Consider the following 13138-nt stretch of genomic DNA (forward strand, 5'->3'; position numbering starts at 1 on the left):
ACCTGTGTCGGGTGAACCGCGCGCCTAAGTGACATTGCAAACTGGTTCACACGGTACCTGGACTTGAGGCTGTGATGACCTTTTGTGGTGTGTAGGAGGACCATCATCCATGGTGATCACAAGGGGCGTCCATGGCCAATAAGCAGTTGACGGGTAGGAGTTGTGTTAGTCAGTTCAGGCACATAATTTGAGCCGTAGACAGTGGGCACCTGAGCCTTAACCAGTCCCATGTCAAAGCACACAGCCGATACAAGGGTAGAAGAAATTCCTCTTATAGCTAACTGGGATTCCTCACCTAGTCCATATGAAATTGGCTTCAGAATAGTTACAGTATTAATGTAACTACATATAGTGGGGATGTATAATTCTAACTTGTTAGCGTCATCTTGAGTTATTGCCAGCAGTTACTTATGAAGACCCCATTCAGTGTGATTGTTGTTGTTTATTTTAACAGACAGCAGATTAGTGTCCCCGCATGTTTCTGGCTAAGCTCTCTAAGGACCCTGAAAAGGAACGCTCAGAGATGCCATGATGAATCGGTCTCTTTGTTTTCATTAACTCTACTGTACAGTGAGATCAGGGCAATTAGCTGTGTGAAGTGATGGCTCAGCCAGGCCTTTGATCCTAAATCTCTCCATTTTCAAACTTTTTATTCCACTTCGTTGGTTTCAATAAAAATAATGGAATTCTCCATTCAACTTCAAAAAAAGTTCTGTATTTCAAAGAGATGACATGGAAGTTGGCTGTTAAATATCAATTCCCATGCAGCCACTCCTCTCATCCACTCCTCTCTCCTTCCCCTTTCTCTCTGTCAACGAGTGCTGATTAAATGAGGAAGTCACACTCTAAAAATGCACTTGAAGCACTATCTTTGTTCAGAGCAGCTGAGTGCAGCAGGGATCAGCTCTGTTCTGATCACCACAGCGCAACGGGAGGTCAGTGTTCGCTTTAGGAAAGAGAGAGAGAGAGAGGCATTACATCTCATTAAAGCCCTGCTGTTTGACAAGTCTGTGGCCCGACTCCACTGGGTGCATGGGAGACAGCACAGCACAGAACTACTGGGGCTGCTGCCACCTACACACACTAGTCTACTGAGAGACATTCTGAGGCAAATGTGAGATTCTGACTGCCTGGCAGAGCAACAAAAAAATGAGTGTTAACAGCAATGGGGTTTCTTATGACGAGCGAACTCATTGACTGCTAGCTCAACAGCTTGAGGCTGTTGTAGCAGTGGTCTGGTAATGGTGGGCCGGCTCAATTATTTAGTGCAATGTAATTGGTGGTTCCGTAACTTCAGATAATGTCAGCAGGGGTGGTATAACATCTGATTTGTGCTGACAACTTCATTCACTCATTTGGCTTGTGGGTGATACTGTGTTTCTATACATTTGTCTCACTCATAAACATTAGCCACTGCTATCCCACTGATGGCAATTCGACATCTATTCCATGTTGGTTCAACGTCGTTTCATTGAAATGACGTGGAAACAACATTGATTCAACCAGTGTGTGCCCAATAGGATGCCTTCACTGCATAGTTAAACTGGCACAGGTCTACAGCCACTGCAGAACAATGCAGTTAAAATGGAAGAAAACTCCCCACTTTATTGCGCTTTATAAAGTGCTTGGGGAGATTTCTATCACTGACAGGCTGATGAGGACAGGACAGAGCAGTAATGGTAGTGCAGTGGTGTAGCAGTCACAGGAAAGAACACCAGGTACTGGGGGCACTGCCAAGCCTGCCCTGGGCCCCTCCGCTGTCCCCTCTGCCCCATTACCAGCCACCATCTGTCACATATCTCTCCACTGGTCTCCGAGACGATGGCCAGCCACAACGAGAACTGCTGATTTATTTATTTCACCCTTATTTAAGCAGATTAGTCTCGTGGAGATAAAAAAAATAAAAAAAACATTTTTCAAGAGAGAACTGGACCAAGACAGCAGCATCAACACATCCATTCCAGACAAACAGTCACATGACATCAACAAGACAAAGATATATGGTGTGGTGCTCTGTTCAGGTTCACAGGCAGAGGGGATCTCACAGCTGTACACTTCCATAATCCTTTAGGCTGACCTCTGGTGGTAAGCAGAAGGGAGGCTCACTCAGCTGCTTTATATATTGCCCACTTCCTTAACTAATTTACCGTGTTCATTATAAAAAGGCACAGCCCACATCTGCTCACTTCACCGTTTCTCATGATTTTTTTTTGTTTAACAGTGTGAGACATAGGCTTAAGGTAAGATACAGTATGGTAACTACAGAGGATTGTTTCTCTCATTCCTAGTCCTAGAGAACATCAGTTAAGCCAGTCCCTATATTTACACTATCATATTCCATTGATCCTCAGAACGGGGCCTTGGCTTTAATATTATGGATGGACACTTACAAAAGTCAAAAGTCAAATGAATACAGGGGATAGGTTCAAGTGGAGGAAAGACAAGGGGCAAGGGGGATGTTTCGGCTGTGTGCTTGCAACTAACAGGTCTTAGAAGGCACAGGCGCAAACCACTGCTACCACTACTATGTTGCCGATGGTTGCAATGACGGCCACCCAAAGCCAGATGGCGTCGCTGGAGTACTTGCCCTCCTCTTCCGCCTCGGTCGGTCGGGAGAAGTTGGCGTTGAGGTTGGAGGTGGAGGTCTGGAGGGACGTGTTGCCATTGTACGGGGAATCCATGAAGGCCCCACTCACAGCCGGAAAATGCTGAGGGACAAAAGAAAAGAAGAGAGGTGAAAAGATGACTTGGATCAAGGCCAGCATAATAGCATATCAGAGAGAGTCCATATGTACAGCAGCTCTGTAACCCTGTGTCCAAAAAATAAGCATCTGGAGGGTAACAGGTATCATAAGGTTGATAAAATGGTCCAGTACTCAGTTATTGAAGTACTGAACACTAAATGTGTTTTACAGAGTATAATAGCAAGACACATCAGTGAGACATGTAGACACTTGGGAACATCCCACGTATAATGTGAACGGTATGATGTGAACAGAAATACCCTCAGTGCTGTGAACAAGAACAATCAAGAGCATCTGGTTAGTCACTCTTGGGGTTTCTACCCTGTGTACCATTCTAACGATCACAGCTGCATGACCTATATTATCCAACACAGTCAGTCATTGTCTCCCTCTCCCCTATGGGACTCACCAGTGTTTGTATATAAGCTTTACTCAAATAATTTACTGAGTCAAACTATACTACTCAAAATTAAAACCCATTAACAGTTTAAAGGTGCAGTTTCATGGCCATAAATAATAAAGTAAGAATATTTTTGCTGTGGCTTGTTGATGTGATTCTTGCAAATGTGCAGCTTAGAACTAGCTAAATAACTTACCTGACAAGAGTGTTTCTGTTGTTACACTACATGACCAAAAGGATGTGGACACCTGCTCTTCGAACATCTCATTCCAAAATCATGGGCATTAATATGGAGTTGGTCCCCCCTTCGCTGCTATAACAGCCTCCACTGTTCTAGGAAGGCTTTCTACTAGCTGTTGGAACATTGCTGGACCTGAATCCATTCAGCCACAAGAGCATTAGTGATGTCAGGTACTGATGTTGGGCGGTTCGGTGTTCAAATTCATCCCAAAGGTGTTTGATGGGGTTGAGGTCAGGGCTCTGTGCAGGCCAGTCAAATTCTTCCACACCGATCTCGACAAATCATGTCTTTATGGATCTCGCTTTGTGCACCGGGGAATTGCCATGCTGAAACAGGAAAGTGCCTTCCCCAAAATGTTACCACAAAGTTGGAAGCACAGAATCATCTAGAATGTAATTGTATGCTGTAGCAGTAAGATTTCCCTTCACTGGAACTAGCTCGAACCATGAACAACAGCCCCAGACCATTATTCCTCCTACACCAAACTTTACAGTTGGCACTATGCATTAGGGCATGTATCGTTTTCCTGGCATCCGCCAAACCCAGATATGTCCGTCGGACTGCCAGATGGTGAAGCGTGGTTCAACACTCCAGAGAACGCATTCCCACTGCTCCAGAGCCAATGGCAGAGAACTTTAGACCACCCCAGCCGACACTTGACATTGTGCATGGTGACCTTAGCCTTGTGTGCGGCTACTCGGCCATGGAAACCCATTTCATGATGCTCCTAACGGACAGTTCTTGTGCTGACGTTGCTTCCAGAGGTAGTTTGGAACTTGGTAGTGAGTGTTGCAACTGAGGACAGGCGATGTTTGCGCGCTACATGCTTCAGCAATCGTTGGTCTCGGTCTGTGAGCTTGTGTGGCTTACCACTTCGCGGCTGAGCCATTCTTGCTCCTAGACATTTTCACTTCACAATAACAGCATTTACAGTTGACCGGGCCAGCTCTAGCAGGGCAGAAATTTGACGAACTGACTTGTTGGAAAGGTGGCATCCTATGACGATGCAAGTCGCTGAGCTCTTCAGTAAGGCCATTATTCTGCCAGTGTTAAGCTATGGAGATTGCATGGCTGTGTTCTCGAGTTTATACACCTGTCAGCAACGAGTGAAATAGCCAAATCCACTCATTTGAAGGGGTGTCCACATACTTTTGCATATATAGTGCATTTGGAGGATTGTTTGGAGGACACGGCCAGGTTTGTTTTCACTCCACGTACTTATTGGTGCTTTCTGTCTTCTTCACCCCTCTTCACCTTGCCTGGCTTAAAACGCACATCCATTTATCAGCTAAGTCTGAGTTGGCCCACCCTGCTCTAACATATGGCAGGACCAGCCAGACGGGACAACTGCACCCTGTGATGGCCCAATCATTTAGCTGTTCCCTGTCCCCGCGCCTCATTGCACTGCCGGTCTAGATGGAGACATACTCAATCCATCAGGAAGGGACAGGTTCATCATTCTCTTCCTCCCATCTGCTACTGATAAGAAGTGAGAGGAACCAGGAGGAACCACCGTCTTAGCTCCATTACACCTCCTATCAGGAAGAGTGATCAGGGAGAACTTGGGTGTCAAACAAAGTTTCAATTGATCAGCAATTAAAGTTGTGTAGTGTTGTCAAACTGTCAGAAACCGTATCAGGGAAGCTCATCTGCGTGCTGGTCGTCGTCACCAGGGTCTTGACCTGACTGCAGTTTGGTAACCAACTTCAGTGGGCAAATGCTCTACCTTGGATGGCCACTGGCACACTGCAGAAGTGTGATCTCCACAGATGAATGTCAGTTTCAACTGTACCGGGCAGATGGCAGAGAGGATGTGTGGCGTCGCGTCGTGTGGGCGAGTGGTTTGCTGATGCTAATGTTGTGAACAAAGTGGCCCATGGTGGCGGTGGGGTTATGGTATAGGCATACATAAGCTACGGACAATGAACACAACTGCATTTTATCGATGGCAATTTGGATACACAGAGATACTGTGACGAGATCCTGAGGCCCATTGTCGTGCCATTCATATGCCGCCATCACCTCATCTTTCAGCATGATAACGCCCCGCCCCGTGTCGCAAGGACCTGTACACAATTCCTGGAAGTTGAAAATGACCCCGATCTTCCATGGCCTGCATACTCACCAGACATGTCACCCATTGAGCAAGTTTGGGAAATTGTTGCCTTGTTACATTCATATTTTTGTTCAGTGTATCATATTTTTGTTCAGTGTTATCATGTCGATTTATAACAGCTGGACATCGTGATTCAAGTGTTTCCATGACCTATTTAGGCAAATTGCCCGTTAATACATTTGCGACTGCCAGTATGCCGTCCCACCTATCTGTTTAATGTCTCAGGTATCCCGCATAGGATAGAATGCAATAACTGACACATATTCTAATAATTCTCATGTGCCAACGCATCGCCACATCATATCGCCTAGGTTAGTCCGTGCCATGGTGAAACTTTCACGCCGGTAGATCTGAAATAATTGGATGGTGAAACTTGCCAGCCAACCAGAAAATCAAGGCGAAGAAATTCAGGCATTCTTGAACAGACAGGACAATCCAGGACAAACATTTTTTTTTATATAGTTAAATATTTTTGTTTTGCAAGCAGGAGGCATTTATAATTAAATGTCAAGTGGAGCTTATACAGTAATTACTTGATGACGTGCCCCATGTGCCTTCTAAAGTATTCGGCAATCGTAATTAATTTCCATCATCATTTGTCGCAATAAAGACAATTAGGCAAAACAAATACGCCCATGTCAAACGGATAAAAATGTTGTCGATCTATAGAAAGGGTATCCTATATCCGACCGTTTCCAATACACGTCGCAATGACTGCTTTTGTCGAATAAACCTGGGTTAATAGAAAACTGCCCAATGTGTCTCAATATTGAGGATGTGTCTGAGGCCCTGAGCTACTATGAAATACCTCAGAGACACGGGCCCGGTGAGGGAATGAGACAAATTACTTTGATTGGCTCACAATGAGCTCCGTCTTTCCCTGGAGGCCAATGAGAAACCCATTGAAACAGACAGAAGGAAGCAGCAAATTAAGACTTGAGGTTCATCAATAGCGACCGCTGTTAGGAGTTGTAATTAATACTCTCTAACAAGGCAATGGGAAAAGAGCCAAGCATTCACTGGCAGGCAGGGGAGCCTAACTGACAGCCTTCTGTTTCCTGTCACCGCACGAGAGGAGAACCCAGCTAAATAACAACCATGTCTTTGATTATGTCATCACCGTTTTATTTCAGTGTGCTATTAAACCCCGGGAGGACCACGCCGGGTGTAAAAGCCACCAGAGAAGTGTGGTGTCATGACAGGGATGATAAATGTTAAAGTAAATAGCATACAGGCCCCGTGGCTGTGTTGTTTAGCATGACGATCACACACACATCAACTGGCCAGCTGCCTCCAGCTTTGAGTTATTGTTTTTTTCCTTTATCCAAATACTGTTCACCAGACAAATGATTACAGTTGGTGGTGTCAGGTGTGTTGAACTGTGCTGAAATGTGTGCCAAAAGCGTGTTCCACTGAGGTGATTTAAAAAAAAAAAATTAAAAAAAGAACTTTCCACTGAAACGTATATCACAGTCAACAAACATCTGGGTCCCAAATAAAGCTCTGGTTGTACTCCACAACATGCAGACCCCCTATATAGAATAGGACACTGGATATTCATAGCAACTCATTTCAGCAAAGTTAATAACCAGCTTTAGGTACCAGGGAGAGTTCTGAAGGTGTCAGTCCAACCATGCATGTGCTATATGTGGGTTTACCAATCACCATGCATACCACGAAGATCCTAAAGACCTTACACTTTTCCCCACTCCTCAATTTAGTTTAAAAGCAACCAGAGGTGATGTGCTCTGCCGCGTTTGGATGGAAGAGTTGTCTGCGGACGTTGTCACTGAAGTGGGGTCAGGGTGCGAGTTCACCGGTCAATTCTTCTTTTAATGATCAGTATGTCTGATAACGTCTCCCTCACCTCACCAATTTTCAGTGAAGATAACAAAACCTAATCTAAGGCTCAGGTACAGCCCATGATGTCAAAGCGAAAGTTCTAGACATTGACTTTTCTTACAGTGGAAGATTATTTGTATTATGAAAGATAATATCCAAAATTCAATATCCAGATGGTTTAGATATCAATCTTCTGACAGAGAATAGAAAAAAATCTACTCACACGGTCACACAGAGGAGGCCTGCGTGAAGGATGACCGAACATATCTATAAAACATCACAAACGTCATAGGTATTCACGTATGCATAGCAGCACTTAAGTGATCTCTTACCACAGAGGTTCATCATCTGTCTCCATTCAAGTGTTGTGCTCCAGACAGGGATGACAGGGAAGAAGAAGAACTAAAAATGCAATGTAGACTAAGAACAATAATGTATGAAGGAGAAGGGAGACGTTTGCTTTTTTTACAACCAAATGTATGTTTTATCACGAGCGATTACCTCTCCGTCCAGTCTACAGGTAACTGCCAAAATAAAAGGAAACAATTGAGTAAATCAGGTGTCCAGACACTTTTGTTGTTGTTGCTTTCACTTGTTTGTGAGGAACTAACAAGAGATTCATTTCCTAATCTACGAAAAAATCTAATCTGGGATTAAATAAATAAAAAAATATATATATATCCATAAACCTTCCATAAAGAAAGGCCGTTTAAGAGATCTGAGTGGTTGTAGTTCCCTTTTTGTTTTCGTAGTAAAGACTGAGCCCGAAATAAGTATACGTGGTTGTAGTTGAACTATCGATCTAGCCTCATTATTACGTATTGTATCGCAACATCAATGAGTAAACCAGCTAGCAGTTGTGACCTATTGGTCTTGTTTGTTTACATTTTGTATGCAAAGTCATGCTTCTAATTCCAAACATTTTAAGACATAACGATGTGTCAGAATAATTCAGAGAATAATATGTCAAGGTCAACACACAATCCCTGGTCTAATGATTCATTTACCACGTATTCACTCTCACAGGAAAGAAACGACTGACATAAATGGGAACGTTGTCAACCCAGCGAAAATTGAAAGTGATAAATTATATCAGCCTACATGTTAATACCACCATGTAAAGTCCGTCATGCGAGTCTGGTCATTAGTATACCAGCTTAGAAGGCTAAAAGCCTAGGTCATTTAACCATGCACCATTAACTTGCCAAATGCATTTAACAATTCACATGCACCAATCGTACTTTGTTTAGCATGTCCCAAACATGCTCTGCCCACGTGTTCTTTCTTCAACGTGCATTACAATCACTAGGCAGAGTGATCAGAAGTGCAAGAACCGCTTCAAGTGAAACTACACTGTGAACCACGTACAAGCAAAGTACAAAGTTGAGTTGTGTAGAGGATGCAGGGACAGCGAAAGACAACGTCTAGGGTCGAACCAGGGGAACGGGTGATGGGGACGACACAATATTTGAGGAGGGGGGGGGAGTGGGAAAAAGAAGAGTGCAGGAGTACCTACTGTAGGCTGTTTCAGCAGACTTCTCTACCACTTGCTGTATCACCGGAGGGCTGCGCTGCGAGTGCTGATCCACCACAGAGAGGGGGATTTAAAAAGAGAGCGCTGGACTCAGACAGCACTGAGCAGTGATTGGACCAGTGCAGAGAGACTCATGACTCTGTGTGTGTGTGTGTGTGTGTGTGTGTGTGTGCATATGAGGGAGGGGCAAAGGGAGCAGAGGAAAAGAGGTGAGTCTATAATTTAGCAGTGGGATTTCAGTAAACAGATTAAGGTCAGTCTACAATGATGATTTACGTTTAGAGCTAACTCTTTGGGAATCTAAAGCCCAAACAGACAAAAGTCCACCTGGTCCCTGTCAGAATCCTGGATCTGCCGTGTGTACAGCCACACTACGTCACCATTTCCCCCAGTCGCTCCGCTTTGCAAATAATATCATTATTCCACTAATGTATAAAGCCTTGCAAAGACAGTTGACACGATATACTCCTGACATGCACAATGGACATCCTGACATGCACATTGCTGTGGGCTTTGGCTCTGATGGACAAATAAGGTGAAACTCTGTTCCATTCAGAGAAGGGTGATCTTATGCAATATTACTTAGTTGAGAGGAGATGGAGTCACATGAAAAGAGCCTGTGGTGATCTTTCATCAACCTGAGCCCTCAGAGCCAATATCAGAGAAATGACTGTGAATCGGGGATAAAGGGAGATCATCTTGGAGAAAGTGTGGGGTCATACTAATCAGAAATGGGCAGTATTTATGTTGTTGTATTTGAAGTACTTATTTAAATAACTTGAGTATTTTGTCAATTGTAATTTCACTGGCGTGAACTACAGTCCAGCGTATTTTGTAACAAGATACTATAGAGAACTGTATTTTGTATTTTCAAAATACAAAATACTTTTCAACAGTCCTGATAGAAAATGATATAGGGCCTATTTCTAAAATAAGTTGATATTTTAAAAAAAATGTTGGTGTTCACACATGTATTTGTTCAATTTACAACTGCACGGGATATTTTACTTAAATAGTCCATTCTTTTTTTGGGACTACTTTAAAATCTATTTTCTGTATTTTAAAAATGTATTTAGTCATTTATTTGCATACATTTTGATGTATCTTTTCCCATCTCCAGTCATTCAAACGTGGTCTTGTTTGGGGGTGGAGCTAATTAGAATAATAATACCATGTGGTCATTTTTAGATTTAGGTCATTTTGCATCCAGAGCAATTTAGTCAGTGCATTCAACTAGTAAATAAACAACCACATCACAGTCATAACAAGTCACACATTTTTTTGTTACCATTGCTGTTGTTCAGGTTAAGGGGGGATTGCTCATGTATTTTGAAAATACAAGATACCGTACTTATCTTTAATTTAAGTACAATACTTTGCAAAAGTATTTTGTATTTTATTTTTGATACATTAGGCTGTGTTGTAATTGTATTTTGTACATGTCTGACACTCATATTTAGTCAGTGTCGTGTTTAAAAGAGGGAGAGAGAAAAAAAACAATTAAAAGATGAGAGAAAGGAAAATAAGGAATTGGTATATGTAACCAGCAGGGTGTTGCGCCTGCATTAACATGAATTATGAATACCGTCACAAAAGGAGCTAAAATATTCAAGGTACCAATTATGTAATGACATTCTCCGCTGGGAAACAACGGACCAACTCTCTCCCTACTGTCACATGTTAACAGTGTCATCACAGCTCCTTCTACCTCTGTCATACATGTATGAGAGGGGCAGGTGTTAAAAATACATTGACATCCACAAAAACAAGCCCACTTTGCCACAGTACAGAGAAAGCCCTTTTACACAGAGCTGACATTTTACAGTGCAATTAGCCATCTCTAAAGTGCTGTTGTGTAGATGAAATTGCACTCTCTGTTGGCTTGTCTCCACAGCCCCTTCTGAGAAGAGAGGGGGGCTGCAGAGCAAGCAGATGTTTCTCCCCTCTGTAACATCTGTCTGAGCGATAGGTAATCAGTTGCAGAACTTTACTGTTTGTCCCATTTTAGTAGTACACCTCAAAACAAGGTGGTGGAACCATTTAAGAGGTAAGAGTATCGGTAAGAGAAAAGGCATCACGGTCTACAATGGAGTCTTGGGCATACTTATTGTTAAAAAATGAGGAATATAAATATTGTATGTTTCATGCAGCTTCAGCTAAAAAGAGATGAGCCCTGGGGCAAATTGTGTGGTGTTCCGTAGTCTTACCTGTCAACGTGACAGAAAGCATAGACAAAACAAACAACGAAAAGCGCTGACCCAGTTTCCTACAGATATATTACCCCAAATGAAAAGTGTAAAGTACTGACACTGATGAATTTCCGACACGGATCTAAACTGATTTTTTGGGGAGATTATAACCGTGCATCTAAACGTCCTTGAGGGTGAAAGGTCGTCTTCATGAGGTGACAGACACAACAATGGACTTTTCTAAATCATACCAGTCTTTCCCTCCACTTAAAGTCCAATCTTACTGATTTCACATGTCGATGTCTCGCTGTGTATCCTACTCTTGTACTGAGCCATATTATCCTCAATATGTTCTCAGAACATTGACAAAAAACGTACAGGAAATAAAATGGACGTGTGTCCTCTTTTATTGATGAGCCCCTAACCAGTTGAAGGGAAATGCACTCTGAACATGGCAAGTGGCTGGATTTGGCCTGGAGCGAGGGTAGAAAGGATGGGGAACACAGTGCTTACGGTCTGACTTGTTTTACCCCTCCTCTAAAAACTCACTGTGCTCTTGAGTGGACTTCAACTGCACACCCATACACACGCACACGCACTCATGCACACACACTCACAGTCAGTGGTGTAATGTACTTAAGTAAAAATACAAAGTATTAAGTATTAAAGTATTACTTAAATCGTTTTTCGGGGTATTTGGGGTACAGACTTTTGCTCAAGTAGTAGTTAACTTGGTTACTTTCACTTATACTGGAGTTATTTTCTATTAAGATGTCTTTACTTTTACTCAAGTACGACAACTGGGTACTTATTCAACCACTGCTCAAAGTACTCTCTCTTACACACACAAACACCGGTCTTTCCACTCATTTGATCATGCTTGCCCTGAAAATAGTCTATTCGGCTCAATTTGCTCTGTTGAACTGACATGTTAGCACTGTTAAGCTTTTCTGCACATGTACATAACTGCCTGCCCCTGAACAGGCAGTTAACCCACTGTTCCTAGGCCGTCATTGAAAATAAGAATTTGTTCTTAACTGACTTGCCTAGTAAAATAAAGGTAAAATAAAAAAAATAAAAAAATGCATGTTCATCATGCTTGAGAAAACTACTGAGCTGAGAACATTGCATGAAACATATTTGTATACGTGTATACATTTAATTGGTGGGAGATAAGGCTGCTACAAAAGCATTGTTTTGAGTTTAAATGTTTTTTTACAGAACATTACAGCATTAAAACTAAGTCTCAAATGTTCTGAACATGTAGTCAGAGCAAGACACATATTTTACTGCATTCTTCTTTCACAGCTTTAGCAAAAGCCAAATAAGCCAAACTAATACTACAGAAAACCCATCAAAGGGCCCATGTTTGTATTTCTGGTCAGGTGGCATTGTGTTCAAAAGGAGGATGTGATGATGTCCAATGTGTTTTCCATGTGATGGTGGATAACCATGGTGATTATCCTGTACTAAATTAGCTCTCCTTGATTATTGCTGTGTATTTAAACCTATGGTCTGTATTAAGCACTGGTGTAGAATGTCCACAGGCATTCTGAGGGCATCAGATTCCCCTAATTCAACCTCATCTTTTCAAGGCCTGAATAGCTCCCAAATCTTATCTCTTCCCAGTGAACGGCACAAAGCGCTGTGTCCATTACGCCACCGTTGTCAGATTATGTGATGTATGTGTGGATGGATGATCCCTTTCTTCCGTGAGAGAATTATTAACACAAGGGTTTGTCATCTCCTCAAACAGGGCTCTGGGCTGTATAAGCAACATCATCTGCTCCTCTGTGTTATCCCCTATTAAATTGGACAGGTTTGTCATGCTATCGACCCTGATAACATGAGAGAGTGCATGCTCCAGTACTCGCAAAACACCAGTCTCAACATCAACAGCAAAGAGGCGACTCCGGAATGCTGGCTTTCTAGGCAGAGTTCCTCTGTCCAGTGTCTGTGTTCTTTTGCCCATCTTAATCTTTTATTTTTATTGGTCAGTCTGAGATATGGCTTTTTCTTCGCAACTCTGCCTAGAAGGTCAGCATCCCGGAGTCGCCTCTTCACTGTTGACG

The 13138-nt window shown here is 42.7% G+C and overlaps 1 long non-coding RNA gene across 6 annotated transcripts in view; it reads right to left on the reverse strand.

Annotated features, from left to right (window-relative positions):
• The window catches only part of LOC118397171 (uncharacterized), a 33057-nt gene that overhangs the window by 3570 nt on the left and 16349 nt on the right, over positions 1 to 13138 (reverse strand). For 3 of the 6 annotated variants that reach the window (XR_004828362.2, XR_004828363.2, XR_004828365.2), the window contains exon 2: positions 58 to 2708. This is a non-coding gene — a long non-coding RNA (uncharacterized LOC118397171). Of the gene's footprint in view, positions 1 to 57; positions 2709 to 8855; positions 9019 to 13138 lie in introns of those variants that run through there. The other 3 variants (XR_004828366.2, XR_004828361.2, XR_004828364.2) reach the window with 3 other exon arrangements.

Source organism: Oncorhynchus keta, chromosome 18, assembly GCF_023373465.1.
Source record: "Oncorhynchus keta strain PuntledgeMale-10-30-2019 chromosome 18, Oket_V2, whole genome shotgun sequence".
In the NCBI taxonomy this organism is placed as follows: Eukaryota; Metazoa; Chordata; class Actinopteri; order Salmoniformes; family Salmonidae; genus Oncorhynchus; species Oncorhynchus keta.